At 32.1% G+C, this 13,605-nt stretch overlaps 1 protein-coding gene across 1 annotated transcript in view; it reads left to right on the top strand.

Moving 5' to 3' along the window:
- LOC129745653 (uncharacterized) overlaps positions 1 to 13,605 on the top strand; it is a 29,321-nt gene that overhangs the window by 1,933 nt on the left and 13,783 nt on the right. The gene's annotated exons all lie outside the window — the stretch shown is intronic.

Raw genomic sequence — 13,605 nt, 5'->3', positions numbered from 1 at the left:
TGCAAAAAAAAAACAAGAATGCTGACTTATGACCACTCCTCCTGAGTTTTTCTCATAATGGCACGGTTTCAATTCCAATCAAACAAGAGTATCAACTTTGTGAGACCTATTTATGTGCTTTAGAAGAAAATCGGTCGATTTTGAAGGCATTCTTCCTTGTATATTTGATGGTTAATAGTTACAATCGTTATGTACCACTTACTGATTTGCAGCCTCCACGAATTGTCAGCATTATTAAAAATAAGATAGCATATTTTCAACTTTAAATCATTATTTTTCTTCGGAACATCCAGGCGATACATGTCTACGAAAAATTGTTGGCTTTAGAACTGCCAGGTGGCCGCTATAAATTTTGTTTTGCAGTCCATTCAGATTTTTTTCAAAATTTCACCCCGTCATCCGGATCCGTCCAACTGTTTAGCGCACGGTTTGATCGCATTTTTTGTTCATTCCACCGGTGATCAACTTTTGAAAATTAGCAAAATGAAGTTTGGTCAATTTTCAGTCCGTTGTACAAGCCACACAGAAGCATCGGCCTTTTTACAATTTCTACAATCGAAATGGATGGATTCAACCTTTAAAGGTGAATTCACATTCTTCACTTTCATAGAATCAATCATCCTTACTTGTATTCAAATTTAAGCTCACCGTTGAATTGTCTAGGGCTCATAGAACAATAAATATCATAAACTTTTTGAAAGGTTTATTTCTAGCTTTTTTGGGGTCTTCAAAAGCACTTTCCTTAAATTTTCTCGATCTCGCCCAAAAATTTGGATAAATGAAAAAAAAAACTGAACGCTATCTCAAAACCACTTGACTAATATCTATAGTTAGTATCCTTTAGAAATGCTCTCATCTTTGCTCAATCACAATAAATTTCAAATAGTTTTCATCAATTGAATTTTATATTAGTTTTTTTTTGTAATCTTTATCTTCGCCCAAAGCGGAACAAAAAATCAAATCGATATTGTTTAGCAAAAAAGAAATTGAACGAGAGGTGGGCGGGTAATTCTCAAAAATTCAGGATTTGTAGGGGGAAGTCGTCTATGGCCGGACAACATAGATTTTTCGAAATCACAATATCCTAATAATGTTTTAACACCATGAAAATAAAGTAAATAGTAGCCTGATATGGTGTTTGAAAAATGGTAATCCAATCTGAAAAGGTAAACCTATTATAGACATCTAAAGCTTTTGCCTAGTAGTACGGAAAGGATCGCCTAAACTTTGCATTTGTATTGTTGTCAGTTTTTTCGGCTTGTAAAATTTGAACTGCTCATGAACGCCATCGTTGACTGGTTATCTTTCGATTGCAGTAGATATAAGATAACAAAACGGAAGTTTAAACGAAATATTAGGAAAATTCAAAAAAATGCGATTTGTCTATGACCGGACACCAAATTGTTGTCTATGACCGGACAAGAAAATGTTTAAAATTATAGATGATTTCAACTTGAAACTTTCATTTTTTCATCTCTATAGTACCCTCAAATGGTTAGCAGAAGATAAGGATTCAATAACGAAACTATTTTGGTCCTCTGAGAAACTTTAAATTTTGCTGTCCGGTTCTAGACAATGTTTCTCTAGTTTTTTTGAAACAAATGTTTCATTCTGGTTTGTCAAAAATACTTTTATGACTGGCTTCATAGAACGTTCAGTATTGGAAAACACATACTCATAAGACCTGTGCAAGTGATTTCAGTCATTTTGTTACGTTTTTGTGCCATTGGTGACAACTTTGGTGAAGTAATTCGTAGTGTCCGGCCATAGACAACACTTTTGGAAATGAGTGAAAACTAACATGAAATTATTTCTCTTACCACATGAATATGTTGTAAATTTTTTTTCTAATATAGTTAAGTGATCACATTATTGATACTCTTCAAATCTGTATAGGAACCAATATTTACAAAAATCTATTTTTGAAGTTATTGCTTAAAAACCTTAAGTGTCCGGTAGTAGACAACTTCCCCCTATTGTAGACCTCTCCTATAAGATTTATTTTTCGCTGTGCAAACTTGACATGGATTGACGTTAGAGTATAATATGAACTTCTCAATACCATATTTTCAAAGCAATATTAAACTCTCAATTTTCCTAAGAAATATTTTTTCAAAATGATCCTGAAACCATTTCACTTTATCTTTCGAGTCCAAAAAGATATATTTTTCTTCTGAAGGATGCTGATCATTGCTAAGCACCAAATAATGATTATTTCTCAAATAACTAATATTTTTCGCGTGAGCTTTCATTACGTGGTATGAAACATCTTAAGAATTTACAAAAAATTGCTGAAAAAGTTACCAAAACCACTTCAAATTTTGTGTTCCACATATAGAATATGTTGTCCAGGCTACAAATATTCTAAATGGAAGGACTAGTTAATGTCAGTTTTTGCATTTTTTTTCGTAATAAAACTGTTTGTTTACATTTTGTTTCATACTAAGTAATGAAAACTCACGCGAGATTTATCCAATAATTTCCTGATAAAAAGGACTCGAAACCTAGTGCTTCTATCTCAAATCAGCAGCATCTACGAAGAAATATGAACATCATTCTACCTATCTGTTCCAACCAAAAACCCATTTCCTTTCCCTTTCCCAAAAAAACAATCCAAAAAAAAGTACAAAAAAAAATACCAAAAAAATACAAAAAAAAATACAAAAAAACACAAAAGAAAAAAGTACGCTAGCCACGGTAGGAGATGGGATGAATCATCCAATAGGATGAAAATCCCTGAAAAAAAATCTATCTCAAATGTTTTGCGCCTTGATGTATGCAAAACTTGCAGGGTAGTAGACACACTTACAGAATTCTTTTTGTCAGACACTCATAAACAGTGAAATTAAACATAATGGGCCAAAAAAATCCAAAGGAAATTGTTATTTTTAAATTTTGCATGATTTTTGCCAAAGCTTAGGGCACCCTGATTAAAGAAGTTTCCTTTAATAAAAGATCAAGTATACTTTAACTTTCAGAACATCTCAAACGAAAACACTCTTAATTCATCTACGGGTTCATGTAGACTTTTGCAGCACATACATTTGAAATTACACGCGGTCAAATGGTCAGAAAATGCAAAAGACGGCGATCTCCAAATTCATAAAATGAAACAATGTAAATAAGAAAAATTGTTCAAGTATCCCTATTCTCCCCTACTTATGCCGTCTACAGAGGATGTTATGGACAACAACTTATGTTTCTGCCAAATAATGCTATGATTCATTAAACTGAGTCGATTCAGGGTCATATTTAAATTTCTCAAACCCTGGGGTCTTACAAGATTCGTTTTGGCCCAAAACTCAACCATGATTTTTTTTGCAGAATTTTTAAGTAACGTTTACATGAGCAAATTTGAACTTTTAGGTTTGTATGGGAAAATTGAATATTTTGTACTGAAAAATCAACAACATTTTTGTTTCTTCTGTCGAACCGAGCCTGCCGATAGTTTTTGTGCTAATTTATAAATTCTTTAATGGAAATTTTCCGCTGAACAACTTTGTCGAATATCATAACTTCGTATCTTCTTGGACAAAAAGTTATTAGCTGTTTAACAGGTGTATGTCTTTTTGCATCGATAAACAATAAACTCAATAGATACCACTGCTTGTGCCCCACGAAGTATTACATGAAAAGCGATCATACAACACCTCGTCAGACACCCAGCAGTAATGTCAATTGAATTTATTGTTCATCAATGCAAAAAGACATACACCTGTTAAACAGCTAATAACTTTTTAGTCTAAAAAGATACGAAGTTGTGATTTTCGACAAAGTTGTTCAGCGGAAAATTTCTTTTAAAGAATTTATAAATTGACACAAGAACCATAAGCAGGCTCGGTTCCACACAAGAAACAGAAATGGTGTTGATTTTTCAGTTCAATATATATTCAATTTTCCCATACAAACCTTAAAGTTCAAATCAAACTCATGTAAACGTTACTTAAAATTCTGCAAATAATCATGGATTAGTTTTGGACCAAAACAAAGCTTTTAAGACCCCAGGGTTTGAGAAATTTAAAAATGACCCCAAATCAACTCAGTCTAATGATTTATATCCCCAAGAAAAATTGGAAGTGATCTCCAAGAAATAGAATCATTTTCTCGAGTGCTAAATTATAATCTAGACCCTAATCCTATTTAAAATCTTAGGAATATCTTTGCCAGATGTGTCCGAAGTGAAAATCAGAAGTTTGGATCAGTCATAAGCTGCCAGCATGTAAAACATACGAAAAAGCTAAAAGTATTACAATTTTAAGTCGTCTAGAACGAAAATCTCAATAACCTCTGATAATCCAACCCAGATAACCAGAAATCATTAAGTAGTGTTCATTGTAGATTGTATAAGCATCCAGTTTAGATTGGAATTGTATAAACATCGTGTTGTATCTAAACCAAGTTATATTTTATCTTTTTTGTTTTGTGTAGTTCACACGATAACATTTTGTTAATCGTATAGAAAGATCAATAAAGTTGTTTTGAATCGCAGTAGAATTGTGTAATGCTCAATATTTAATCCCACTGTAAAATTGAGCAATCTTTCATGCTTGCGATCTATGATGACATATTATTTCCATGAAAGGTCGTACAGTAATTGTGAGAACATCGTATAATGGAATTTAAACAATCTATTTGCACTTGTCCTTCAACGTCTCTTATCGAGATAAACTTAATCGGTCAATAATTGTTAATAATGCAATTCCTATGCTAAGTAATATCGTTATCATCTTATGTCAACAATTGCAAAAATTGGAAATCCTTGACGAATTTTGTTGCAAAAATGAAGGCAGTTTTGATTAAGAAAAAAATTATAAAAATGGAAAAAAGTGGCACATACAGACGGCGTTTGCAAAAACACAGGCGACGCTTCAAAAATCCGGTTCTGTGATAATCGATTCCATAAAATCAGATGCTGCTTCTAAGACATCTCCGAATCGTTTAACAGTACAGTAAATAGCTAGTTAAGATCGCACAGCGCTGAATACTATTATTGATTGTAATAGAATCGTCTATGAGATAGGTTAAAGTTGTATATCAAAAAAACGGCATCAATAAATAGATTTCAAGTCCGAAATGATGCAGTCAGTGGTATTTTATACGATCAACTGATGTTTAAACGGAACTCTCAACTGTAGGGGAGAGTGGGGATACTTGATCCCCTTTTCTTATATTCACCATATCTTTTTGGAAAAAATTAGCAACTCGCCGTCTTTGACATTTTCTGACAGCTTGTAACTTCAAGTTTTTATGCTCCCAAAATTAGAACGATACTTGAACCCGTTGATGAACAAGAAGCATTTTCGTGGGAGTAAATAAATTGCGATTATTCTGAAGTTAGGGGAGACTTGATCCCCTATTGAAGGAGACTTGATCTTTTATTCAGGAAGCCCTAATCCTTGTATAAAAATCAAACAAAACCCCAAGATAGAATGTTAATTGACTATTTTGGTCATGTTTGTTCGCATTTCACAATTTATAGCAGACATAAGAAGAAAATTGTATAACTTTGTCTCAACGCTAATAACATTGCATACTTAAAGGCGCTATTTTTTATAATTAAGAGAAAATTAATTATTTTGCCTCTTTTCTTCAGACACTTGTTTGATAAATATTAGTTTTTGGATAAATATTAGTAATTTTGTAATCAGCAATCATAACGATCAATTCAGAAGAAGAATATGCCATTTGGAAGGGGGATCAATTGTACCCATAATCAACATTTTAGAAAACTTTTTCTGAAAAAAGTTGAGAGTTTTCCATTGCTTTGAAAATATGGCATTATGAAGTTCATTTTACGCTCGAACGATTGATACATTGGAACAAATATTTTTTCATAATTTTCCCATGTAAGAAACATTTTAAAGTGATGAAAAAAAAAAAACTTCAAGTTACATTTTGTGAAATTTTTCAAACAAAGTTCAATTACTCAAACAATTATTTTGTTAAAATTTTTTAAACTACAAGCATGAGCAAAATAACGCTCATTTTGGCACATTTTTCTAGAATATTTGATCTTTGTAAGACATTCCAGTATCGAGATATAGCTAAGGAATCAAGTATCCCCAGGGATCAAGTATCCTCATTCTCCCCTACATGATCAAATTTGCTTGTTTGTATCAATATGAAATGGCGCCGAGGAAGTATCGAAGGACAGGGATCGGAACGTTGTGAGTTCAATACTGAGGGAAAAGAGACATACAAAGTTGTATATGGTTGTAGCAAGTTCAGAATTAGAAGATTTTCAATTAATTATTAGCTTTTCCAAGGACCACATGTAATTATGACTTCTGCTGAAAGACACCACGATTTTTTTTAAATTTTTAAATTTAAATAAATTAATTTTTTAAATTTTTTAAATTTAAATTCAACCCAAATTGAATTTTCGATATTTTTAAAAACCAAAATCAAATAATTTTGCAGGCTTCGATTAAGAGGCTAAATTAAATAGAACCTTTTAAAACCTTTTTTAGTAATGTCAGAAATACTTGTAATATTGTTCCAATTTAAAAAAAATGTGAAATTTTACCTATTTTGACCATTTACCGTCATCACGATCAAAGCATTTTTTTTTATTTAATTGAGTATATTAAAAAAATCAGAAAAACTTTTTTTTTCAAATATCTTTTTTAGTTACTTCATGAGATATTAATAATTGATTCCTAGGCACGAAAGGGCTGTTATAAATTTCACAGTTTTATCAAGTATAGGTATAGTTATTTGAAATTTTCAATCAAATTGACCGCATATTATAGTTAAACTATTTTAATTTTTTTTTGAAATTATATTAATAAGTTAGTTTCTTTTTAATTTTGAATTTTTGTTTTCTGAAAACATAAACTCCTCTAAATTTAGATAAGAAAAACCCAGTCTCTTCCTTTTGTTCTTGTCAGAGCCCACTATTTCAAATGATGGTGAAAAAATATTCAGAGCTTGAAGATTTTAACTATATAATATGAACTTGAATGTTTGTAAACGTTTCAATTATTTTTTAGTATTTTCAATCATCTTTTATAAATCGATGCTGATTTTATTTTCAATCTATGAAACATTCGAAATCGCCCATTTCCAAACCTGAACATTGCCACTTTAAGCTTTCAATGATGAATTAAACATTTCGTTTCATCATGTATAGAGTTATAATTGTGAAAAAAATTAATTTTTATAGGAAGAATCATAACTGAAAGATGATTTTATCTCTGACTTTCATCACTGAAGTACAAAATTGACGTTTTCCCTCGAGAGTTTACATTTCAAAACACGATTTACCTTCTTTTTTCTTTAAAATCAAGTTAATTCAATGAAATTTATCAATCAACCCTTCAATCAAAAAAATGGAAATATTGAGTAAGATGAATAAAAATCAACAAGTATTATCATTTTGTTAAACAAATTTCAATCATTATTGATTTCAGATCCGATCAAAAATTCATTTAAGGATTCGGATTTCATTTTTTTTTAAATCGGGTGTTTTTTTTATTATATTTCTGTGCACTGATCCTTATGTCTGAAGCTTTGAATTCAAACAAATTAAAAGTTCAGAAGAAGGAATATAATTTTGCATATTTTTTGATGACTTACCGCACTTATTGTACTTTTTTTTTTATTGTTATTATTTCTAAATAGCGTAATTTAAATTTTGAAACCCTTTCACAGTCTGTGTGACCACATAACCGAAGACTTTAATTAATAAACAAATCAGAAATGAAAACAGTTTTAACTGTGAATCAGTAAGCAAAAAGGGGTTAACATTGAGTTCAACAGGGAAATATAATTATTATGTTCATTTAGTTTATATAATTTTAAGATTTGAAGAATCTAATTGAATAATATTAAACTTTCTTTGTTTGTTATTGTTATTGAAATCATTAAGCATTTTTATTTATTAGGTTATTGCCCCAAATGATACGTTCATCCCGAATAAAAATAATTTATAAGTTACGGTACAAAACCGTTTCATTTTTCATGCGTTCCAAGAACTGTATTCATAGAACAGCCTATATTAAGGCGATTTTATTTCGATGCGTTATACTTTGTTACGCCTGCATCGGATAGAGAGATCCGAGTAACCATTGGCCCAATCATATTTCAACAGCTAGTAACAGGTAGCGGTCCTCACTAATTGACACCCACTCAAATGATCATTTGACCTGGTAATGAGCTTTCCATTCAGAAAAGCCACATCGATGAAAAACACTCTCAGATTACACACACGCACATGCCGATGTTGAATTTAATTGAAACTCCCAACCCCTTTCCTCGGGCAGGGTAGGACAGACCGACGACTGCGGGCCTATCAATCAAAGCCAGGATCTTCCATCGTCCACCGATGTTAGTGCGAATCGATTGATGTGCCGTGTTGTCCGCTTTTCGTTAATCAGTGAGCAATTAATTGTGGTAGGATTTACAACCTCCCCCGCACTCACACGTGGCTGTGTGTTTGTGTTTGCGTGTTAAGTTCTACCGGAGGTCATCGGAATATAAAGCCAGAAGCATTTTCCCAGGAATCGTTAACTAGTACCTACTTCTGACCATCACCACCACCACCCGTTTTACAGGTTATCCGAATTTAATGAACATCGGCAACACCCACCTGGGATGGTTAATTTAAAACTTGTTCAGGTGTCTTTCACCCTTACCTCAATGGCCCAAAAGTGAAGCGGGAGAACGGAAACGGGGCACCGGAAACTCTAGGAAAACGGGGGTGAAAACATCGGTATTTAAATTGTGTACCTGTTGAATGGCGATAAAATGACGCTGCAGCATCCCAAACTCATGAAGGGCGACTCACGTTTCATGAGCAGAGTGGCCGCGCCCCAACTTCACTTGGCTGCCCTCGGACAAAACTTAAGGAAGCGCTTGAATTTGATGATGACAAGCGCTCTCTCGTGTGTTCTTTGATCTTCGATTGACCTAATGAGTTGTTGCGTCGTAGTCGTCGTTGTCGTGATGTTACATGCCGATTCCACCCTGATGTTGGTTCACGTTATGGCTATCGGAGTTTGAAATTGGAATTGGAAATATATTTTACCTACCATTTATTAATGAGATGTTGTAGAAGGGATCAATCACGTCACCCAGTAGTAGGTAATTATAATTTTGGACAGCTTTGTACAACTAAGTAGGATTTGATTGTAAACGGATATAAGGATGTTGTAGTCTTTAATTAGGTCTATGAGAGCATTCTCAAATTCTCTAATGATTGTTTACCTAACTCGATAATAGCCTCCGAATGACGGACAGAATCTACACACAATAAAAGTTTAACCAAGTGTGTTGTCAACTGAATGGAATCACTACTGATTGCAACTACTTTCAACTGGATTGTGGATAGAATTAGAAAATTTATCAAATTTTTAATCTATATATATAAAACAGGAAGAGAGACAGACCATACAGAAATGTGCGAACACGTAAAACTCTGCACTGGATCATCCGATTTGCATGCGATTTTTTTTTTGTTGTGTTCGTCTTCACGCGAAGAATAACACAACGGAGATAATTTCGAAAATGTTTTTGTGGAATTTGAAAATTAATTTTTAGTTTTTATACGTATCAAATAAAAGTCATGGCACCCAATTTCCATTTGTTTTTTCATTCGAATCACCCAGAGTAGGAAGGCGCCAAAAGCAATCAAGGCTTACTGATGTTCATCCATCTCTCTATAGGAAGTTTTGGCGCCCATTTTCGTTTTAAGTGTACTTTTCACGTTGCACCAGTAAAATGGATACTTGGATGTAATTCACCTTCCGTATGGGGTGAAAAAAAAAAGAACGCAATAAGCCGGCATGGAGTATACCTATTTTCGAAAATTGTCATTTTTGCTTCAGCATCAAGGCAACATTAACATTTTTTAAGCTTATTTACCCAAAGCCAGCCGGATTGCCCGGTTATACCCGGACTTGATCGGGTAATTGATAAAACAAAATTTGAAGGGCCCGGTCAAGTCGTCCAGCTCGGTTGTCCGAATTTTGATAAAAAAAAACCCCGAATTTTCCGGATGTAGTCATTTCATTTACCAGAAAAAAATCTCTTATTAAGTTAATTTTTTTTTAATTTAGCGTACTAAAACGAAACTTTTTGAGCAACTTTTAACTTAATAATCATGCACGGTTTCTGGATGCTTAAAATACGATTCAAAATTTCTGATGTGTTTCGAAGAAAAAAAAATTGAAGTGCTTTTCGTTTTAATTATTTTTTTTTAGTAGTTTCTGAATTTAGCCCAAATTTGCTTGGTATTGCCCGGATTTTGGATTGACAATTTTGAAATCAAATGCCCGGATATTGTTAGGTTTTTAAATAGAATAAATTTGCCTGACCAGGATACGCGCGGGAAAATTCTGATCTCTTTTATTTACTCCGTTATTTTTTTTAGTTTATTTTTCGGTTAAATGAAAGACTGTCATATTATTCAAGAAAAATAATATTCTACGTATGACTGTGGAAGTTTTCACATATCCAAAACAACTGAACAGATAACAATGAAATATTCCATTACAGAATCTTCTGTTTATATTTATGGTATAACATCAAGAGAACGTCTAATTTTTGATTAATAGAATAAGACGACCATAATTTGATTTACTTGGTTTTTGTAAACGTCAAGAATGTAATGAGTTAGTTCGAGAATAGAATTATATTAACTTTGTAATTCTATGTGAATTTCATCAGAAAACCAAGGAAATGTTAGATACTATCCACTTCTTCCTTTCATACTAAGGTGCTAAAAAAACTAAACAAAATTAAGGATATAAATAGGGCTGACTTTATAAAAATAAAATTCATAATTTGATCCAACACTCAGTATCAGAAATCAAGAACAGATAATTGGTTCAATAACATCTTCAAATACAAGAAGCTTGGAAAATAAAAATTTTAGTCTCGACGAAAATATGATTCAAGATCCAAAACAGAGATAATGAAAACTGAATTAGATTTGCAAAGACTTTTTTGAATTTCATTTCTGATTTTGAATTCAAGATCTCAAAGTAAAAAAAGATTTCATAACCGTTTGATTTGAAATTGCTGTGAATAAAAATTCCATGTACTTACACATGTATTGATTGTTCTAATTTTCTTTGTTCAGTGCTTAAGCATCCATTTCTCGATAAGTATGATAAGTTTAAAGTCGATATAAAAAAGATGATTTTAAAAATTAAGTGGAGATTTTCTAGTACAGAGAACATATCAAATGCATGATAGATAACGAAAAACAGAATGGTAGGTATATGAAAACTTTTTGATATTTATATATTTGCAGCATAAAAAAAATCGCAAAATTTCATACCATGAAAAGTGTTGTACCATTTCTACAAATTTGGTACCTATACGATAAAGAAAATTTCAAACATGGTTTTAGCGAAAAAGGAAAGACAGTTGATGAAAACTGCTTAAAATGACGACACATTTCAACAAAACACTTTTTGGCACTTATCTTGGGGTTAATAGAAATTGAACATATCGGTGTCAAGGATCCTCTGTAAATGAAAAAAAAATGTTAAACGGAAGAACATAGATTTTTAACTTTATCCCAGAAGATATTCGCTTTCCAGTTTTGTTGGAAGTCAATCTTCTTCGAAAATTTTTACCCCTGGAGGTAGGCACTACTATAATATGACAGAAGTATTACGAAAATACCGTCAACTGGGGGAACATGCAACAATTTTCAACTTAAATTGCTTCTAAAAAACTTATGTTCACAATTAATCCTACCCCTTATGCATCAAAAGTTTTAAGGATGCTGGGGTATCAAATTGGCGTAGTTAGAAAAATTAAAGGTTTCTTCAGTTATTTTTAATTTTCTAAAAACATGCGATTTTCACCCTCCTTAGAAAATGGGGTAACTTGCAACAAACTTTGTTTTTAATGAAAAATCTTATGAACACGTTCGAAAATTTATAGTTTTTAATATATTAGCGATGCCTTAAAGATCATTACGCATGACAACACCAATTGCAGTAGTTTTTGGGTCTGTAATAACTAATTTTCACATTTTTTTCTGAAAATGCTGCATACATTTAGGGGTTAAATAATACTACGAAAAATTCTAAAAGCTGAAATCATTAAAATAAATGTTTCGATGAATGAAATTCCAATGTTTACAAACGCGTGATGCAAAACATTCATATTCCAACACATGGAAACGAGATTTACCAGGTATTTCTTTGATTTGCATTTTGTTGCATTTAACCCCAGACACCTAACGGAATTTTAAAAATATTTATTTAAAAAAATTGGGTAATTGGTCGAAAAATATTTTTACACCAACAATGTTGGTATAACATGAGGAAACCAGCAAAAAGTTTGTAGGTAATATTATCAAGCCGATCCGTCATACTGGATAAAGTTTTTTTGGCATAAACAAATGTTAAAATTTTTACATTTATTGCTTGATTTTTCAAATTTTACACAAAACAAAAAAATCTAAGAAAACTAGCTTAAGATGTGAGAAATTATGTCATCATCATTTTGTGATCATTAAAAGATAACTTTATTACAATACATTAAATTAAAAATTGATTTAATGTAGTGTTATATAAATGTTGCATCGAACCCCGCTGTTGCATGATGCCCCGTTTGACGGTAGTCAAAAACCGTGTCAATTCACTTCGTTTGAAGGTAACAATCCAGTTTCATGAGCGTAAATCATTATTTACCTATTTTCTGCTTATTTACATGTTCATTATTTTTGCGAAATTCAAAGGCTTAACGAAGTTTACCGGGTCTGCTAGTTTTTTTATAAAACAAAGTTAAAAAAAATGTTAATTTCCCCTCAAAAAGCTTTATTTTGATTAATTTCAGTTAATCTGGGATGTTTGATGGTGTAAGCACAAAGAAGTTTATTTCAAGAAAACACTCTTTCAACCTTGCACTGCATGCACTTTGAATCCGTTGAGAAAAAACAAACAGTTTTATCGACCTCTATCTAACTGGCAAAAGAACAAATTGTTTATTAATAATTTTTATTCGTTTAAACAGAAGTGTATGAAATTAGATAAACATTTTTTTGCGGTGGTTGTAAGCAAGAGTTTTAAAGAAATTGCAGTTTTGAAATTGAAATGAAAGAATTGAAATGAAGATAATTCCGAAGGTTTAGGCCAATAAACTTACACCGTTTTAAGTTAGGTGGAGCTTTAGATGTTGCTTAAAGCTTGGTGTAGCGCAAGATTCGATAGAACCTAGAACACTGTTGTAAAGATTTGCTCCTATCAGACTTAATCTTTTCATTTCCAAATTCAAATTCGTTCTCTTTGCTTTACTTATCCACAAAACCCGGACATGTCTGAATAAATCCGGGGAATCTGGAATGCTTACCCTATAATATTATAATTTCTTTCTCTTTACAATTCAATAAATAACATGTGTAAGGAATTTCCAGTGTAAAAACCTTATGTTTTGAATATGATTAATTTTAAAATCACAATGACTTTAAACTGGCGGCTAGAATAATTTTTCTCAGCTTAGTCTAAATGTGAATTAATATCAATAATTACCATTTCTTGAAAGCACACTTGCAATACAGAATGGGTGGAATGTTGAAAAACATCTCCCATTTTCATTTAGCGCAAATTTCTCGAATTAACTACAAAGGTACACTGCCGGCTAAAA

Source organism: Uranotaenia lowii, chromosome 2, assembly GCF_029784155.1.
Source record: "Uranotaenia lowii strain MFRU-FL chromosome 2, ASM2978415v1, whole genome shotgun sequence".
Taxonomy (NCBI): Eukaryota; Metazoa; Arthropoda; class Insecta; order Diptera; family Culicidae; genus Uranotaenia; species Uranotaenia lowii.
Note: the sequence above shows the minus strand (reverse complement) of the source record. Positions and strands in the feature narration are given on the sequence as shown.